Below are 18,446 nucleotides of genomic sequence, written 5' to 3'. Positions count from 1 at the left end.
AAGCATATTCTCATCCAGATGCCAGACAAAATTTTCTAATAGAGCTGAGCATCTTATTTCTTATTTCTTATTTCTTATTATCTCCTTATTTCTGAGTCATTACAATAATTAGAATGTGCTGTAGTGATGACTGTGGGTATCTCCACAGGGGACAGTGTCTTTGAGTTTATGACCTCGACCTATGTGGGTTGTGGCAAAGCTATTAAATGACCACAAGTTATAGTCAATAGTAATTGAGATCAAAAATCACATTTGTGACTTACATAGGAACGATGCTTGCCAGTCAGATCAAGACTCCTAAGCAATCCATTTGTTTTTGTTTTGCTTAGGTTTTTGGCATGGCTATTCCTAGCAGACATTAAGCAAAATCAAACTATGCATTAGATATGTAAGATGGCAAGTGTATAAGGCAACCCTAGAGGGATGAAAGGAAATGAAGGGCTGGCTTAGCACAGGAGTTTTTATTTAATTTAATTAATTAGTTAATTAATTAATTTAATTTTATTGTGTTATGTTAGTCACCATACATGCATCACTAGTTTTTGATGTGGTGTCCCAAGATTCAGTGTTTTAGAGGACTGAGGGTGACCTAAGCATCTTAGTGGGAAGACGGGATGATTTCCAGTCAGGCCACAAAGAGGGGGATGGTAGGGCACCTGGATTTGCTCAGTTAAGTGACCGACTCCCTGATTTTGTCTGTGGTCGTGATCTCATGGGTCCTGGAGTCAAGACCTGGGTCAGTTCCCCACCGAGCAGGGAGTCTGCTTGAGATTCTCTCTCTTCCTCTCCCTCTGTCTCTCTCCTGGGGTGTGCAAGCTCTTGCTCCCTTTCTCAAACAAATAAATCCTGAAAAAAAAAGAGAGAGAGAGAGAGCGAGAGGGAAAATGGCGGAAACTACAAAATCACAAATGAATCTTTTTTCCATGGAATTGGCAAACATTGCAAAAGCTGATTGAGCAGCAGCTTATGAGGGCAAGACTGTAATGTTAGAAGATGACAAATCTTAGCTGATTGTAGCAGAAGCAGCCAATGGCTGGTGACGGGCCGTAAGTAGAGGGGGCCGTGTTTCAGAGAGCTGTTCTGTCTGCTCTCAGGATTCAGGGCAGTCTTCCTGTGAGGGAAGGCAAGGAGTCAGAGACCCTGGTGGAGTTACATTCAGTGGAATCCATCAGAAAAACCAACACTGACACATTTCACACAATTCTGTTACGAAACAGCACCTACATTCAGCTTGCTCTTGTGGGCAAGGTAAATGGATTTTATAGATATGCGAAGTACACATTTTAATGCTTTCTGTATGTGTACAGAGATTTCTATTTTAGCTAAACTTCTTAATATTGCTGCATGAGATAATTTTCCTCCCATCTTTTAATAATTCTGTGTTTCTGGAAGAGGGACTCGACCACATCCAAGCGTCCCATATATGAGTTTACCTGGAGAAATTCTTGAAAGGTTGTATGAATTGTGGTATTACCTATACTATTTTGTACTTGAAAAGCAAGTGTAACAATCTGAGACTTGATTCTATTTCAATAGGTTGGAAAGAAAGGGAGGAAGGTGTGTGGAATTGGCAGAAAATCACTAAGAGCAGGATGACTTACAGGCAGGCCTGACATCCTAAGGGTGGGACAAGTTCTAATGATGACTGTACTAGAATTCTGAGCCGTCTCAGCATAGCCCTGCAAAGTGGGCACTGTGTAGACACGGGAAACAGATCCTACAGAATCAGGAATGGGAATGCTTACGTAGGTGAGTTCTTTCCACAGGTAACTGATCCCTGGGCTCTGGACCAGGGTGCTAGGAAGTACGTTTTCTCTGGAAACAGGTTCATGGTGACTAGAATTTTGGTGTAGAGACCTCAGCAGAAAGAGGGTCAAGTTCACTTAGACTTTGCTTCACTTCTCTTCCACTCTGGATATACACAGACACAGCAAAGCAGTTAATGCTCTTACTGCGTCATGATGCAGATATTATCTTGACGCATCCAAATTACCTTTCCCAGCTGTATTTCATTTATATAATTCACCACCATTTTACTATTTTAAATTTTTCTTTATATATATAGTTTTGTCATTGTTGTTTGTTGGTTTGTTTATGACTCTTAAGGAAAAAGTGTCAGCTGCTCTCTGTAGAGTCCTCTCTTTGGAGGAGGACTTAATTGTCCTAGAAAGGTCATGTTCTCCTTTGGTTATTTGCAAATGTAGTGACTAAGTATTCATTGCCCTAGGAGATAGGTTGATAGGACTTTATATGCTTTATTCTTAGCTTTGTTTCTTCTTACTGTTGTTGTTGTTGTTTTCTTTTTTATTGATCCAGTTAGTAATGACTTGTCACCCAAACTCCTAAGGCTTTGATAATTAAATTAATGGTTGTACTGTAAGATGAAATTATGCCCATGTGCTTATGGGTCTTTGAGAAAGAAAAATTAACACAAGTTTACATTTTATTTATTTATTTTGGGGGGTATTTGCTTATTTATTTTTATTTTTATTTATTTTTAAAGATTTTATTTATTTATTTGACACACACACACACACAGAGATCACAAGTAGGCAGAGAGGCAGGCAGAGAGAGGAGGAAGCAGGCTCCTTGATGAGCAGAGACCCCCCCCCCCCCCCATGTAGGGCTCATCCTAGGACCCTGGGATCATGACCTAAGCCGAAGCAGAGGCTTTTAACCCACTGAGCAACCCAGGAACCCCTGCTTAATTATTTTTAAATTAACATACAATATATTATTTGTTTCAGGGGTACAGTTCTGTGAATCATCAGTCTTATACAATTCACAGTACTCACCATAGCACATACCCTCTCCAATTATGTTTTAAATATCTACATGCTAATAAAATTCAAAAGCAGGGGTCATTTTCTTATTTGATACATTTTTTATGTTTACCTGATAAGCATGAACAACCCCCAAATGCCCCTTCATTTGTATGATCACCTCCCTTTTGAGTGTAAGTGGAATCCATGAAAATGATATTATCACCCCCAAGATTATTTGTTAAATCATACGGCAAAAGGAGGATATCTGGGTGTGCCTAATTTAGTTATAAGTGTCTTTTAAAATGAAGAGTTTTTTTGTTTGTTTGTTTGTTTTAGCAGATTGTAGAAAGGGAAGACAGAGTCAAAGCATAAAGATTTGGCGCACTATAGCTTGCTTGTGGATACAAGGGGGCCACATGACAAAAAATACAGGGGGCTTCTGGAAGCTCAAAGTGGGTTCTTGGTGATAGGCAGCAAGAAAATGAAAACCCATCAGTCCTATTAATGCAAGGTTGCTGACGACAACTTGAACCAGCACTGTGATTCTGGGTCAGAGCTCGGTCTGACTGACACCTTGATTTTGACACCTTATGAGACCATAAGCAAAGAGCCTCGTCAGACCCACCTGGACATGTGACCCTACAAGACAATAAATGGGTATTGTTTTAAGCCACCAAGTTTGTGGTAACTAGCTACATAGCGATAGAAAACTAATAGAGTCTACTATATGCTCTGTGTGAAGTGTTGAAATCACAGATGGTTAGATCACTGTCACTTTTGAGATGTTTACAGCAGAGTAAACAAGACAGATGCAGAAACATCAAATAATATAATAATGTATCAAACCCAATGATAGAACTTGGCTATAAATACTATGAAAATGCAGATACGTGGTACAAATGCTGTCTAGGGAAATCAGGAGACTTTCAAGAGACTGTGATTGTTAGATTCTATAACGAAAAGTAATATGTAATAGGGATAAACAATATTACCAGGCAAAAGAGATGTAGATTCTTAGTGCATGAATATTCACAACCTTGCAAAACCGATTGAAGTCAGAATAAAGGTCAGTTTCCATTTTATAAGAAATTATCTGGTGTGAGTGTGAGTGTACCGTAGTGTTTGGAGAAGCGGTTCTATTTCAGAATATCCATTTTATCATGTTGCAGAGAGATTTCCTCCAAGCACATTTTGATTAAGCAGTACTGATCATCAATGAGTAACTTAATTGAATTTCTATGATGTATTTAATAGCTTCCCTAGCTCAGGAAAGTTAAGTTTTAAGCCTTGAAAACTGCTCTATGAGTTAAGATTAGATTCAGCTGGGGGTGACTCAAACCTCAAATAACAATAACTTAAAACCTCAAGTAAGGCAGGCATTTAATTCTCTGTCATGTAAAAGTCTTGAGGTTGGCAGCTGGGTGGGAGTGGTCATGGCAAGTTCATGGTGTCAAGGATCTGAGCTTCTCTGACTCTGAAGCAAGTGTGCATTATATTTCCAAGGTTGTCTCAAGATCATTTGTCTTTTAGAACGCCAGGATTTATATTATATTCCATTCAGTGGGAAAGAGAAAGAATGACATGCTAACCTTCCTTTCACATCTCAGTAAGGTTTTTGTTTAGAAATTACGTATATCACTTCCATTTATCAGTTCTTGATCGGATCTTTTCCACAAAGTCACTAGCTGTGAGGAAGACTAAGGAATGTAGTGCTATTTCAGATGGCCGTATGCACTACTAAGTCAGAGATTTTAACACCGTATGTTATACAAGCTATGCACCGTGTTACAAGTAACAAAAGTAAGTGCCCACATATTTTCTTTAAGTTTTAAATTTAAGTTGGCTTTAAGAAAAGCTGAATTATTTTCAACATCATTGTGGTGTTTTAAAATGCTATCAAGATGCCATTTCCCAAACTTCTTAACTTCAGGTGATAGTAGGTCATTTAGCAATGAAATTGGAAGAAAGTATAGGTGTAGAGAGAACTACACTTAAAAATAGACTAAATGATAGTTATTCATTTTTAAAAGGAGAGCGTAAAATATACAATTTTCTGGGATATAGTGTTATTTCTTCACCTTTAAGCACTGGACATTCAGAAGAATCAGTTTAAAGTCTAAAGGTGCATTACTGACATAATAATTATAGTGCATGCTGTTAAGAAGACCATGGACAAGAATGTATAAAGAATTTATATAGCTTACAGAAAAAAGTTGAATTCAGCAAATATAACTTGGCTAAAGATGGCAAAGGCTCTTTTATGGGAGCTTGAGTGAGCATGATATACAAACAGGTAGATTTTTCCTTCTTGTAATTATTCTTTCCCCCTTCCCTTTTCGTCCCTTCCCCTCTTCCTTCCTTCCTTCCTTCCTTCCTTCCAATCAGCAGAAAAGTTTTCTTTCTTTTAAGGTAAAGCAATTAAACTGCATCCAAGGCCTAACTTAAAGATTCGAACCAAGGGCGCCTGGGTGGCTCAGTGGGTTAAGGCCTCTGCATTTGGCTCAGGTCGTGATCTCAGGGTTCTGGAATCGAGCCCCGCATCAGGATCTCTGCTCAGCGCGGAGCCTGTTTCCCCCCTCTCTCTGCCTGCCTCTCTGCCTGCTTGTGATCTCTGTCTGTCAAATAAATAAATAAAATCTTAAAAAAAAAAAAAGATTCGAACCAAAATAGCCATTATTCCTTATTCAGAACTTGAAGAGTGTCTAAGAGTGCATGTCACTTGGATAGCAACTTGGATGAGTGTTGGTTAAGTCTTCCCCAGGAAAGAAGTGGGTTAGAAGTAAATAGCTACCCTCTGGTGGTCTTGAATATAACAACTTAGAGTACTGTATTAGATGTGAAAATCAGCAGCTTAACAGTCACTGGGGGAGCAGAATGGATTTGGAGAGCCTCAAAAAGCTTCATCCCCAGAGAATTTTTACTACTTGATCTGTTTAGCAGCTTCCTGATCTTGTCTTTATTGGCAGAATCTGTCTTTATTCATTATAACTCAGAACTTGATGAGGAATGTTCTATCCACAGGATATTTGTCTCTCTCACACACACACACACACACACACACACACACACACACATCAGTGGCAGTCATTTAACACCATAGATGAGGCAAAGAAGAAGATGGCCAAAAATCTTCAAAGGAAAATCTGGGAATGAGAAACAAAAGGCAGAGTTGATGGAATTACATCAAAACAAATATGATTCAACTATATGCTTACCTATAAAATCATACTTTAAGCTTGAGGACAAAATGAGATTGAACTTACAAGGAATTTCAACTCAGGTCATGATCTCAGGGTTGTGAAATCGAGCCCTGTGTTGGGCTCCACACTGTGCTTACAGCCTGCTTAAGATTCTCTCTCCCTGTCCCTCTCCCCCTCCCCTACCCCAACTTGTGCATGCATGTTCTCTTTTTCTCCCTAAAAACAAAACAAAACAAAAGCAACAAAAAAAAACCCTCCAAAGATGAAAAAAGATATACCATGCAAAGTAAACAAAAGAGAACAAAAGTGCCTCACTAATGACTACATTAAAAAGACTTTAAGGTAAAAATTATTCTTGGAGATTAAAAAAGACGTTTATAATGACAAAAAGGGTCAATCCATCAAGGAGACATAACATTATAAAATATATATGCACCCAACAATGAAGTCCCAGAATGCATGAAGCAAAAAGTGATAAAATTGAAGGGTAAGCAAATAATTCAACAATAATAGTTGTAGAACTCAATAGCCCATTTCCAACAATTGATGGAACAACCAGTAGATCAACGAGGAAATAAAAGATATGAACAACACAGCAAGCCAATTAAATTTAATAGACATACAGAGAACACTCCATCCAACAACAGAGTACACATTCTTCTCAAGTACACATGGAATATTCTCCAGGATAGACCATATATTATGCCAAAGAACAAGCCAGAATAAATTTAAAAGGCATGAAATCATACAAAGTGTGTTCTCTGACCACAATGGGCTGAATTTAGAATTAAAAACAAAATTATTAAACTTTTTTAAAATTCATAAATATGTGGAAATTAACATACTTCTAAATAGCAATGGGACAAAGGAGAAATGTATGTAAAAAGTAAGAAAATACTTTGAGATGAAAGAAAATGATAATACAAGATATCAAAAGTTATGGAATGGATTTGAAGACGTGCTCAAAGGGAGATTTTTTTAGCTATGAGCACTTATATTCAAAAGTTAGAACAAAAAAGGAAGACCTCAAATCAATGACATAATATTAAAAAAATTGAAAAAATACACACTAAATCCAAAGTAAAAAAAAATGAAGGAAATAAAGATTAGAGTGGAAATAAATGAAATAGAGAATAGAAAAAAGTCAACAAAACCCATATTTGTTTCTTTGAAAAGATAAACAAAGTTGACTAGCCCAGATAGACCAAGAAAAAAAATGCAGAAGTTTCAAGTTGTTAAGTGAGGAATTAAGAAGAAAACATCATTACCTACCTTACAGAAATAAATATGATTATACGAGGACACTATGAACAACTGAATATCAACAAGTTAGGTAATTTAGATGAAAGGGGCAAAACCCCAGGAAAATGCAAGCTACTAAAACTCAAGAATAGAAAATCTGAATAGCCCTAAAACAAATGTAAAAATTCGTACATTAACACCTTCCTCTGAGGAAAAATCTAGAATTCACTGATGAATTCTGGCAAATACTTAAAGAACAAATAATGCCAATTCTTCACAAACTCTTCCAAAAAAAAAAAAAAAAATCAAAGAACAATTACTCTGATGCCAATACCAAAGATATTACAGGAAAAAGAAAATTAAAGACCAGTATCCATTACAAATAGCAACACAAAATCCTCAACAAAATGCTAGTTAACTGAATCCTGCAGAATACAAAAAGGATTATATATATAATGACCAAGTGGGATTTATTCAGAGAATGCTAGATTGATTTAACATGTGAAAAACAGTCAGCATAATATGTCATAATAGAATAAAGGACATAAACTACATGGTAATTTCAATAAATGTAGAAAAGTAATTTGACAAAATCAAACACTGTTTCATGACGAAAACAGTCATTGACCTAGAAATAGAAGAAAACTTCCAGGAAAACCTACAACTGACAGCATACTCAATGGTGAAAGACTGAATATTTTCTCGGCGCCAGATCAAAACAAGACAAGATGTCCGCTCTCACTGCATATTCTAACCGGGCATTTAGAAAAGAAAAAGAAGTAAATAGCATAGAGGTTGGAAATGGCGAATTAAAACTGTTTTCATCTCAGATACCGATTAGAGGAAAGGGAGGAAGGAAGAAAGGAAGGAAGGACAGAAGGGAGAAAAGAAAGGAAAAAAAGCAAGCAAGCAAGTGAGCAAGCAGGCATCTAAGTTGGAAATAAGAACCCTCTATTCTCAAGTGATGATTTTATATGTAGAAAATCCTCAAGAATCCATGAAGAACTACCAGAATCAATAAAAAAAAATTTTCAGCAAGATTTCAAGATACAAGATCAATATACAAAAATGTTTAGTATTTCTATACACTAACCATGAACATTCTAAAAATGAAATTAAGAAAAGGATTTACTTACAACAGTGTCAAATGGAATAAACTATATGAATGAAGTAAACAGAAGTCTGTGAAACTTTTACATTAAAATCCATAAAACATTGTTGAATGAAATTGAAAAAGAATAAATGAATAGAAAGACATCCATGTTCGTAGAGCAGAAGATAGTATCTTAAAGATGACGTTATTCTTCAAATTGATCTACAGATTCAAAGCACTCTCTTTTTGGGAGGATTTGAAAAGCTGATCTTCAAATTCATATGGAAATGCGAGGGACACAAATAGGTTTAATGTGCAACACAGTAACATTTTATAAATAGAAACAATCATATTTTGGAGAAATCTGCTCTACCCTGACCTTTTTACAACTTGAGGAACCTTTGAGGTTGAGTCCATTGTTCAAGAAAGAATAAAAACAAAATGACCATCTCTCCCTCTCTTCCTTACTGAAGATAAACCATCAGTTTGGTTCAGAGACAAAATAGCAAGTGCTGGCATAAAATAGAACAGAAGTATTTTAAATTAGGACCCAGGGGCCACTGGAGGGTGTTTACAAAACTTCTGCCCCCAAGAGTTCTCCCTGAAATGAACTGACATGTCTTTCTCATTGTGGGAGAATGCAGCATAGCAGTTTGGTTTTTAAAATGTCTCGTGCTCTGCAGTTCTTAGCAGCCCAGTGAGAGAAATGCAAGCTGCTGCCTTGAATTTAACCGACAGAAATGAATAATGCTCATTCAGAGAAATGTCCTGTATTTTGTCACATGCCATGCTCTGCACAGCCTCCTCTCCATGGGACAGCCAGACAGCATGCAGTGCCACGGTGCACAGGTTAGCAGCTGGAAAAGAAATCATGGCAAGCCAAGGCTGAATTGCAATCCAGGGAGGAAAGATGGATATAAAGATTCACAGTCCTGAAGAAATGTAAGGGAAATAAGTACTCTAATAGGCACTGACATGATGCTGTTCATTACAGGTCAGTTTCTGAAGTTAGTGTATGTCTTTATTCCTGCACTCCCTGTTGATAAAGCCAGATGTGGTTTAGGTATGGATAAGAGAAGCTGCTGTGGTTGAGAGAATGGGCTTTGAGGGAGATAAACCTGGGCTTGGGTTCTATCTCTGGAACTTGAAGAGGCCGAGTAACATGGCCAAGCCCTCACAGTTATTCTGATATAGTTTCATCAACTGCAAGACACTGAAAACAACAGAGTTTTCTTCAGAGGTTTGCTGGAAGGATTAAATTATCTAAGGCAGATAATGTGTTTTTTTGCAAGTGACAATTATTAATATTAGCTTTTATTAAAGATGTACCCGATTTTTATCTTACATCATTATTTTAGCCAGGCTTCCTAGATTCCCAGACTCTTGAGCTCCATCCCCTTAAACAAGTAAGAGATTGGTTTGGCAGAGCTGTGAAGAATTATTCCCCAGAAGTTATCCCAGTCCTGGACTATGACTACCATTCCAAGCCCTTAAATTCTACGGAAAATGGATTTTAATTGGTTTTTCAGGATGAAAAGATAGGAGATTCTCTTAGTTACTAAATTCAAAGAATACGCACATTCTCAACTAGAAAGGAGAATAACAGAATTCAGGTTATTCTGACATACTCATCTTGTAAGGAGGTCAAATGATGGTGTGTGTTGGGTGGGGGTGCTGCTAGGCAGTGCTTATTATATATTAATTTTTTCTTTTAAAGATGCAGAAAGTAGAGACCAAGGGTAATGAGTGGCTGCCAGCTGATTCAGGCTTGCGGGAAAGATGGAGTGTCCTTGGTTGTGTACCATGGGGTCCGAGGACCCTGGAGGGCCCAGGCCATACAAGAAAGAGCTCAGAGCAGCGGGGACGGGAACAGGATGGGCCACACCTCAACTGCTAGAGGGCGCACTGCCTGTGGGCAGCAGTCTCCTGGGCCCAATCAGTGGGGAGGGAGAAAGTGGAGCACATGATTCAGAACTCCTGTCTGTTGACTTGCTCATTTCTGAATACCAGAAGCTGGCACACTTCCAGGCAAAAAAACCCCCCCAAAAACAAAAACAAAACAAACAAACAAACAAAAAAACGTGCCAACAAAGCGAATGTCTTCTTAGCAATCATGGAATGGAGGTGTTAAAGGGGGAAACAAAGAAGCTATATGCAGATCAGAAGACCTGCAGAAGCAAAGACAAGAACCAGTGCTGCCCCATTTGTAGCATGACCTTTTCATCCACTGTTGTGGCCCAGGGGGAAGATCCATGCAAAGAACATAAAGCTGAAGCAGCAGTCCATTAGTGTAGAAGGCTTGCACCAGAATAGAGCTGATAGACCAAGACAAGTTCTGCAGCTTCTGCCAGGTGACTTTCAAAGACCCTGTCATGGCTCCACAACGTTATGTGGGCAAGAAACACAGGAAATAGGAAATCAAGCTCAAACTCATGGCACACTATGAGCGGCTGGTCGGCCAACTGTCCTGACTCATCAGCTGGGAAGGGCTACCCCTGCAAGATATATAAGATAGTCCTGAACTCTATAGAATAGTATCAAGTTCATGTCAGTGACTTCAAACACAAGAGCCAGTCACCAAGCCAATGGCATCACATCTGGGCTAGATTCCAATGCAAAAGCAGCCATTTTAGAAAGACTTCACCCCCTTGGAAAACTAGAGGTGTTTCTGTCCAGCATCGGAGGCTGAGCCAGCTGTGATCTTGCTTCCCATGACCCAGTCTGCACTGGGCTCCTTCCTCCTCCTTTCTTATACCTGGAGAACTCATAGGCTTAAGGCAGGAATGGGCCAGAGATAGCATCTGATTGATCTAGACAAATCAACCCTTGCTCTTCCCCTTTGGAATGGGCCCTGCAGGTCAGGATAAGGGAAAAGGATGGATCTTGAGAGGACTTGGGGCTGCCCAGGGTGCTAGTTTGGGGGATGGCTTTCCCCATTCCCAGCTTCTCTTGGCTGTATGTCATAAGCCCTATGCCTGAGTTTCCCCTGAAGGTCAGTTTTGAATCAGTTTCCAGTTAAAGAACTGAACTCTCCTGGGAAACCTGAAGCTTTCACACCAGACCTTGGCCTAGGTGGGAAAGGGCAGTTGGAAGTGGCTGTCTTATAGAAGGTTGGAGCTAACATGATACTCCCTCTTTTCCCAAAACAGGCAGGCTTTCCTGAGACTGGGACCAGATACTGGCCAGTTATACAGCTTTCTGCCCACTGTAAATTCTCCTGAAGCAATGATAGAGTCCTGGCAGAGCAGTGCTATCATTTCTGCTCCTTCTCCACTGTTCCTGAATTGTGCAAAGGATCAGCAGCAGCTGGGGAAAAGCTGGAGCTGGAGGAGGTCTCAGTACTCACTGGGATCATGGAAAGCTCCAAGGTGGGCTTTTCCTCCCTTCCATCAGAGGTGCTCTGACCCAGAGTTATGTGGTAAAATCCCCACATACAAATCCCCTTGATGGTTATGTGCCCTTAAAGGCAAATTGCCTCATGCCAGCCAGCTCAGTTCAGAGGTACTTTACTGCTCCTTGGTTTTACTAGCCCTCTTCTTCTCCTTGTGCAGTAGACCACCTGCCCAGGTTGCTGTGGTGCCCTTTCCCATCACCCACCAGGAGATCCCTGAGTACCAGGGAGCAGGATAGGGTCCCTAGGGGAAAGAAAGGAGAACTATTGGAGGTTTCTGCAGTGAGAAAACAGATGTTTCCCAGGCCGTAAACCAAGATTTCTCCAATTCTGCTGTGTTTTATGGCCTGGGACTTCACAGGGTGTGGATTTTTTCTTGTAGCTTTCAAGCCAGAATTCCAAGGAGTGTCACCATCATAGACCCCTTGTCACTGAATCAGAGGAGCACAAAGCTGCTCTTGTGGCCTCTTCTCCCCCCATTTCCTTTCCCTTTGTCTGGGAAATGTCTTTACCTATTGTGTTCACGTGTTAATGCTTTGTCTCTTGGTCATGGAAGCATCTAAACAAATAATTTCTCTCATAAGCCAGACTGAAACTTAACAAACCTAGGATTTGGGGCTATATTGCCATTGGACCTAGACTATGTGTGTCTTGACCCCTCCCCACATACCGACTAATTTTTCAATAGTTCATCTTGAAGCAAGGTCTTCTGATTCTCAGCTTATTGAGTTTTTCTTGAGGCTATATAAAAGCAAGAAAAGAAACCTTGAGAACTGACCATGATAGCCTCCAAAGGAAAGTAGAACTTAACAAATTCCATGGTGATAAGTAGAGGAAGACTAGGAAAGCTAGTCTTCTTTTCATCTTTTTTTGTCTACCCAACAAAGGCAAGTGTCCTCATTCATCTTATTATCTGCCAGTGTACATGCAGTACAGCTGGATGAAGTCATCCTGGAGAGAACTTGCTCTCCACTTGTTCCAAAGGAAGATATAAATTGAGCCATTGGGGAAGAAATGAAGCCATCAGACACAACTGTGATGGCTTTTTAATGAGATTGTTTGTACTAGGCCAGCAGGTAACCTTGGTGCTGAGTCAAACCCAAGAAAGAGATGGTAAGAGATCATGGAACGAGGAAAGGAGGGAGGTGGAGCAGGAGCTGGAGTTGGCGGTTGGCCAACAGGCTACAGAAAAGGAACTAAATTATGCATCTTATTTAGTACATTTATTAAAAGAACATTTCTAGGCAAACATCCCAAAACAAATGTGACTATCAGTTAAGCACCCCACAGTCCTGAGCAGATTTAGGGCATGACAATTTTCTCATAATGGCTTTGTGGTGTTTGCTGAGTTTCATCTCTTTATAGCATTTTATGAATTGTCATTCCATGGGGATTTTAAATAGGCTGAATTTGCCCTTCATTTGTGGTTGTTCAACAAAGTCAAAAATGGATAAATACAGTGTGAACATGGCATAGGAATTGGAATAATATATTTAAGTTAAAATGATATTCAGCCCAAGTTTTTGATTGACATTTATGAATAGTCAGAGTAATACGTACTCTTATAGTTCATTAATTTATGAAATTTTTGAACATTTCTTTTGTACTGGGGTTTGAACTCTAGATTCTGGGGTCACAAAGATGAATAAGACATGGTTTCTAACATTAAGAAGTACCATTTCTTAGGGGAAGGAGAAACACATAAAAGATGAAGGCAGAATTATATAGAGGGAAAAAACATACAGCATGACGTATAAAGGAGAGTGTGATTCTTCTACTTGGAAAGTAGAAGAAGAGTGAGAGAGGTTTTCAGAAAGGAAATGATGATCCTTGATTGCGGAATAGAATGATCAAAAGCATTAGGCAAGGCACAGATTACCCTGGTGGTTTGGAGAAATGGAAGCAGCTCAGAATAATTGGAACATAGTAGGAAGGAAGGATGAGTGAATATAGCCAGAGTAAAGAGTGGTTAGATGAAACCATGATGATGGTTTATACACTTAATACACCATATTAAGGAGTTCAACACTTTTTCAGAAAAATAGAAAATTAGTGGAATAGGAGAATAACACAATCTTTAATGGACTAAAAATAATAATTTGGTAAGTAATATGAAAGATGAGTTGAAATTTAAAACAAGACTAGTGATCTAAATTAGGTTTAGTTCCATAGTCAAGATGAGTAACGATACAGCTTGAGGTAAGGCAGTAGCATTCTGGTTAAAAGAGGGGGAAATAAAGTGCTATATTTGACTGAAAGCAATTTAATCTGCAGTATTTGATGACTTTTTGAATGTGAGTGGCATCTAAGGAAAAGTAAAGAATCTGGAATAGATCTCAAATCTCTAGGTTGGGTCACTGCATCATTTCATCATGTTAAAAGGATTGCGGGGGCACCTAAGTGGCTCAGTCAGTTGAGTGTGTGACTCTTGATTTCAGCTCAGGTCATGACCTCAGAGTTGTGAGGTAGAGCCCCACATTAGGCTCTGTGCTCAGCGAGGAGTCTGCTTGAGATTCTTTCTCTCCTTCTCCCCCTCCCTCTCCCCCCTCAAATAAATAGTAAATAAATAAAACCTTTTTTTTTTTAAGATTTTATTTATTTATTTGACAGAGAGAGAGAGATCACAAGGAGGCAGAGAGGCAGGCAGAGAGAAAAGAAGGGAAGCAGACTCCCCACTAAGCAGAGAGCCCAATGTGGGGCTTGATCCCAGAACCCCAGGATCATGACCTGAACCGAAGGCAGAGGCTTTAACCTACTGAGCCACCCAGGCACCCCTAAATAAATAAAAACTTAAAAAAAAAACAAAAAAAAAGGGTTGTGAACTCCAAATTATAATAGCATACCAATTAAACATATATGTAAAAAAAATACATTGTAAAGAATTATAATACATATTAATAGTAATCATTAGGTGATGCATTTATAGATTATATTATTTGTTTCAATAGATTGTATGGTATTTTCCAAATTTAAAAAGTTACATGGATTGCTTTTAAAACAGGAAAAAAAAATGCCAGAAATGTTCCTTTAACTACTGTGGATATAAAAAGAAGTGTCTATAAAACATTTTTCCTTTGACCTTACTTTGATAATTTAGTTTTATCAACTATAAAAACTGAACTTGAGGTATATGTTGAAATATATGGATTCTCTTTAGGATAGTAACACAGTTCTTTCTTTTTTCTAGTTTTGTGCACTTATGTTGTACTACCCAAACCATATTCACCTAAAAAGTAAATACCATGGTAGGAAGAAAAAAAACACTTAAGACTTAGTCTATTTAGAAAGCTGGTGTTTAGAAAAGAGATTTGCTAAAGTAGAAAGCAGATTCCACTTATTTTCATGGCCCATGATACTTATTGGATGTGTGGCTCAGAACCAGTAACACTGGAGCTTCTTAAATCATGGTTTGCTCAGAAATCAGAAATCAGAAATCAGAAATGCTTCGGAAATGAAAGTAACACTGTCAAAAGAGTTTATATTCACAAAGTTTCTGTCAATCTTTTGCTTCCATGTTGAATATATTTAAGCACATGAGCCTGGAGGTCTTTTGCCAGCTCTGGTGTTCTCCAATATTCTTTAGAGTGGCAGTTATTGATTGATAGCTCAAGTGTGATTTGTCAGTGGATGCCCCAAAACACTTTAAATTTCAAGGCATTTGTCTATCGTCTCTTGGATCTGGGTTGAATTTTTTTTTTCTGGGTTGAATTTTTATTTTCCAAAGTCCTGAGAATTAATGAATCCTTAGCACTTGAGGTTAAACATTTGCTATTTGAAGACACCGCCAGGCGGAAAGAGAAAAAAAAATCAACAACTGATATTTAATATGTTCTTATTTCAAAGAGGCCTTTGACTTTTCTTTTCCACCACTCATTTGTGGGTCTATATCACCCTATTGGGTTTTGATCAGAAATTCACTTTGTGTTTCTGTTTATCTGTCATCCTTAGTGTGGCTTTCATCTGTAAGTAAAGTAATCCATTCTCTAGAATGTTGCAGTGTGAGTTACGAAATACTTGAGGCAGAATTGAAAATTTGACTGGATCACACTATTGCATTCCCTCTTGGTGCTTTAATACCTTTTCATGTTGATGTTAGTTTCCTTTAGTTACAAGAGGCTCAACCCTCCCTGTTCTTTTACCACTCCAGGAAAATAAGCAGAAGAATCACTGACGGACTTGAATTCCCACTGAAGCACTAAAAGTTTCAGATATGGGCTGCGCATCATAAAGTGTCCCTTTCCATCTTGTCTCTTTCCCCTAGTACCTCAGCTGCTTTTTTGCCTTGGTCCAATGCCCATTTCAATGTTGGGATTCCTGAGTTCTCCTGGGACTCAGAGATTGCAGAATATGATCACACTCTAGGGGCAAGTGGTCAGATAAAACTACCCACTTACAACATTTGCTGGGAAGAATTAGAAAGAAAGATGCACTTGGAGAATGCATTTTGCCCAGGGGATTCATAAAGATAAGCCATAGCCAGCAATAGAAGACTTCATGATGAAACATCCATCTCTGTAGAAGGCATTTCGATGTGATGAGGACAGTAGCTAAGAGACCAATTGAACTTTTGAAACAGGGAAGAGGGTGAATCTGGGCCTTATGTCCCATATTCTTATTTTATTATACCCCCTCAAATTAAAGCATAAGACACATATTTTATTTTATTTCAAATAGATTGAGATGTAGGCCAAAATAATTTATTTTGAGTTGTGTTAGAAAATGAGCAAATGAAACAGAGCAGAAAGCATCTCTTTATATCTCACTCAAACAGCACTTTCCAGGAACATCCTGTATATTTGGAGGTTCTTTGCCTACGAATTGTGTTGTACTTATATTTAAGTACTTAAATATAAATATAAGTTCAGGATGGCTTGACATCCCCAAATTGTACATCAAGAAGAGAAGCACTTTGGCCAAAAGTAGGAATTGCCTGCATGGTAAAAATGGGCCACAACTTAGGTTTGAGAAACTTGGCTTTAAATTTTGTTCTGCTACTTTCCTAGCTGTGTATTCTTAGCCAATTCACTTAGCCTGAGTGACACTATCAAATGGGGATAAGATAAGGATCATGGCTTCATAAGGTTTAAATAAAGTATTTAAAAATATGTTAAAACTGAAGATAAAATTTCATACACTGGGATTTAAGATATGACATAGTCAAATGACATTAGTCAGTGTAAGTCCTGGCGTGGTAATGGTTAGAACATCATGAAGAAATAAACGTGATCTGAATAAGCAAACTCAGTAAACTCCAGTTTTCCAGCTTCAACCAACTTGAGACTGTATTGCCCCTATTTGTCCAAATGATGACTTGTTATTCGTATCTCAACAGAGCTTTGAACAGTTAAAATGCCTTAAAAGATTCCTAAGCGATATCTAGTCCATGACTGACCATGAAGCTGTTTCTTCTATGGATGGAACAAAATACCCCCAGACGCGCCTTGCCCCTGCATACTCCATGAAAATAGTTGCCCCTTCAGAGCGGTCTCAGTGTTTACAAATGTGTCACCTAAATGCACTTTTCTTAAAACTTCTCCAGACACAAGTTGTTTCAATTAAGATGTGGAAATAATATATTAGCGAGTGTTCAGCTCTTGCCTATGGTGTGGCTAGCATAGTTGTGCAAGGATGAAAGAGCCAAACTTTCCTTGTTCACCTGGCAGAATTCCACTGAGTCATGGGAGGGAAAAGGTAGAAGACAGTTGTGCCTCTGGATGGAGAAAACATCTGGTTAAATATAAAATATATGGACTGTGTAATAAAGAAATAATTATAAGCATATCAAAGAATATGTTAAGAATTGCTGAATTTGCAGGGCAAAATTTGAAATCCACACTCTGGAGGACAGTGAATATCCCTTGACTTGGCCATCATTTTTATAGCATTTTCTCTACTTTTTGGTGATTTATTACGGCAATCCCCTAGTTCCCATATTTTTTGCTAACTCAAACTACACATCTCACACATTCCAAATTGCACCTCAACAAGCCCTTGTAAGCCTTTACCTTCTGGCCACAGCATTCTTACGAATAACTCCCCAGAGTGCTTTTAAGAGTGCTTGTGTGTCATGAATGGCTTGTGATTTCCATTAAATAATCTAAGGAGATTGTGGATCATTATGTACATAAGCTTTCATTAATCCTTTCACTGTCTGATTGTAGTGGCACTTGAGGAAAGTGAAGACTTTCCTCCTCCTGTTTTAGAAAATAAGAAACGAGAAAGCATGGGATCCCAGGGCAAGGAAGAGAGAATAATTGAGAATTTCTTTTCTGGTTTATACATGGTATGACACTACTCATGAAGACTTATCTGGAATCTAATAGCTTCTATGGCTTTAGACCTTAATTAAACAAATTATACAGCTTTGTAAAGAGTAGCATCTCAAGTTTCCATAAGTCTGTTTTCATTTCCCATGGGCAGACTATTTCTTTTTCCTTCTCTCAATGATGTGTATCTCTGTAGTATTGGTTTGTCAGTCAGGTAGGGTCCTAGTAGGAAACAGATGATTATGCCTCAAACTGGGTCTATTGGTGAGAGTTTACTAAAGTGACCATTTACGAAGATGTTGACAGAAAATAGGGAAGCAACACTTGGTGAGCAATACTCAGGAGACAGTAACAGGGCAACACACACATACTACCCATGAAGGTGTAGTTAGCCAGCTGAGAGAGAGAGAGAAAGAGAGAGCACGTTCTGTACAAGGAGCAGAAGCCCCATTGGAGTTGATACAGAAAAGAGAGAGGGAGCTAGGGTAA

General features: G+C 38.6%; 1 pseudogene; it reads left to right on the top strand.

Annotated features, from left to right (window-relative positions):
* The first annotated feature begins 9,047 nt into the window (after positions 1 to 9,047).
* LOC131999454 (zinc finger protein 346-like) lies at positions 9,048 to 10,960 on the top strand (annotated as a pseudogene).
* The last annotated feature ends 7,486 nt before the right edge of the window (positions 10,961 to 18,446 follow it).

Source organism: Mustela nigripes, chromosome 13 (assembly GCF_022355385.1).
Source record: "Mustela nigripes isolate SB6536 chromosome 13, MUSNIG.SB6536, whole genome shotgun sequence".
Lineage (NCBI taxonomy): Eukaryota > Metazoa > Chordata > Mammalia > Carnivora > Mustelidae > Mustela > Mustela nigripes.
This window is presented reverse-complemented; position numbering and strand designations above follow the sequence as displayed.